The sequence below is a fragment of the Penaeus monodon genome, chromosome 1 (genome assembly GCF_015228065.2).
Source record: "Penaeus monodon isolate SGIC_2016 chromosome 1, NSTDA_Pmon_1, whole genome shotgun sequence".
Classification (NCBI taxonomy): domain Eukaryota; kingdom Metazoa; phylum Arthropoda; class Malacostraca; order Decapoda; family Penaeidae; genus Penaeus; species Penaeus monodon.
In genome coordinates this window covers 13,179,852-13,182,351 of record NC_051386.1, presented here as the reverse complement: position 1 = coordinate 13,182,351, position 2,500 = coordinate 13,179,852, and the positions used below count along the sequence as shown (strand labels likewise).

Sequence of the window (2,500 nt, the reverse complement as noted above, 5' to 3'; positions counted from 1 at the left end):
ATATAATTATTATTATTATTACTATTATTATTATTATTATTATCATTATTATTGTTATTATTATTATCACAGCCACCATTACTATTGCTATCATAATCAGTATCATCACTTCATTATCATTATCATCATCATTATTATTAAAGCTGTTATTATTATTACTATATTCATCATTCCAACCACTACAAAATTTCCTTCTATTTTTCACATCTCATCTTTTTATCATCATTATTGTCACCATATTTATCACTGATGTTGCTATTATCATTTTTGCAATTATCCTTATCATTTTGATTAGCAATATGATCATTATTTTTATCACCATCATACCTAAATAAACATCTGGTCCTGAACAAACTGTTATCCTTTTCTACAAGGAAAATTCTACAGTAAAAAGATGTAAATGTTAATATTTCAAGAGAATATCTTGCTCTGTAAGAGAAAAAAAGAAGAGAGAGAGAGAGAGAGAGAGAGAGAGAGAGAGAGAGAGGAGAGAGAGAGAGAGATAGAGAGATAGATAGATAGATAGAGAGAGAGAGAGAGAGAGAGAGAGTCAGAGAGAGACAGAGAGAAAAAACAGAGAGAGAGAGAGAGAGAGAAACAGAGAGAGAGAGCGAGAAGAAGAAGAAGAAGAAGAAAAAGAGAGAGAGAGAAAAAAAAAATCGACCTTTTTCCTCCTCCTGGCCTTGGCGGATTCAATTTTAGCTCTCCTGGAATTTCGGAGTTAGAGATACTCACCTCACCTCTAAGATTAGCAAGCATAACGAGACGCAAAGATGATAACTGCTAATGTAAAAACATGACATATTAATCGATAATTTTTTTCAGTTATTTTATTCTTTTTCTTTTTTTTTCTTTTTTTTATTTTCATTTTTTTTTGCCTTCTGTATTCATGGTCACTCAGCCGAGGGGGGGAGGCGAGGGGGGGGGTGGAGGCCGAGGGGGGTCTACATTGTGTTGGGGGGGGGGGTGCAAGCGATGGGTAGTAGGGGGAGGTTATTGGGTCCTTTAGCTCCCCTATCCTCCCCTCCCCTCCCTCCTCTGCTCCCCCCCCTTATCCGCACTCCTTCACGTAATCTCCTTCTCCTCCAACCCCTCTAATTAGTCCTTCTTCCTTTATTCCTCTCTTTCTCCTTCTCCCCTTCCCCCTTCCTTTATCTTCCCCTCGCCGTCTTCCCTCTCCTTCCCCCCCTCCCCTCCCCTCCTCCCCTCATCATCCTCTCTGACCTTCTACATGTCTTCTATATATACCCAACCTTACCCTACCCTAACATGTACCCTGTTCCCATTTGCCCGGACGCATACGGGTCTCCGCCTTTGTCTCGCCTTCTCGTCCTCCTCCCTTCTCCTTCTCCTCCTTGACACCCTTCCTTATCCTCCCTTTCCTAGTCCTTCTTATCCCTCTCTCTGTGCCTATTCTCTGACATCCTCCCTTCTCCCTCTTTCCCCCTTCCCTGACATCCTCCTTGCTCCCCCTTCCCCTCTTCCCTGACATCCTCCCTTCTCCCCTTCCCTGACATCCTCCCTTCTCCCCTTCCCCTCTTCCCTGACATCCTCTCTTCTCCCCCTTCCCCTCTTCCCTGACATCCTCCCTTCTCCCCCTTCCCCTCTTCCTTGACATCACCCTTCTCTCCCCCGTCTCCAGCCTTCCCCAGGGGGCCCCTTCCTTAGCGGCCAGCGCCCTTCTCAACCTCCTGCCGCGGCGGAGGTCTCGGCGGAGGGGGAGCACCTTCCCACGGCTCCATTGCACGTCTTGCAAGGGCTCTGGGTGACTGATTTGTGAAGCGGCCGAGCTGCGCCTCCTCCGTCGCGCTGCCCGGGTAGCGCGGGGTTAACGTCGGCGCGGAGTGAGGTCGGTGATTTGCGATGGCTGGGGAGGCCGAGGCGAGGGAGGGAGGGGAGAGGGGGGGGTTGGGGGGAGGGGGGTTAGGGGCAGTGGGGGGAGGGTGGAGTGGTTGGGGGAGAGGAGGGAGGGTGGAGTGGTTGGGGGGAGAGGGGGGGAGGGTGGAGTGGGGGGGGGGGGAGATGGAGAGGAGGAGGTGGGAGAAGGTGGGCTGGGGAGGGGCGAGAGGGGAGGTGGGGAGGAGAGAAGGGAGGGGGAGAGAGGGTGGGTGGGGATGGTGGAGGGGAGGGGAGTTAAGGAGGAGCAGGTGGGGAGGGAAGGAGGGGGAGAGGGGAGCTAAGAAGGAGGAGTGGGTGGGGAGGAAGGGGAAGGAAGCTAAAGAGGATGGGGAGCCAAGCCGAGTTGGGGAGGAAGGAGGAGAGGGGGCAGGGCCAAAGTAGGGAGGGAGGAGGAGGATGGGGAAGCCGAGGCGAGGTGGGGAGGGGAGCAGGAGGGGCAGCTAAGAAGGTGAGGGGGGAAGCCTAGTCATATCTGATGTTTTCTGCAACAGATATCACTTACATATAATCATATATATACTGTATATATGCATATACTGGTATAATGATTCACACACACACACGCACATATATCTCTCTTTCACGTATTGCCTATCTCTCG

At 49.9% G+C, this 2,500-nt stretch overlaps 1 protein-coding gene across 1 annotated transcript in view; it reads right to left on the bottom strand.

Moving 5' to 3' along the window:
* The window catches only part of LOC119592959 (follistatin-like), a gene marked incomplete in the record, with an annotated part of 123,850 nt that overhangs the window by 40,106 nt on the left and 81,244 nt on the right, over window positions 1–2,500 (bottom strand).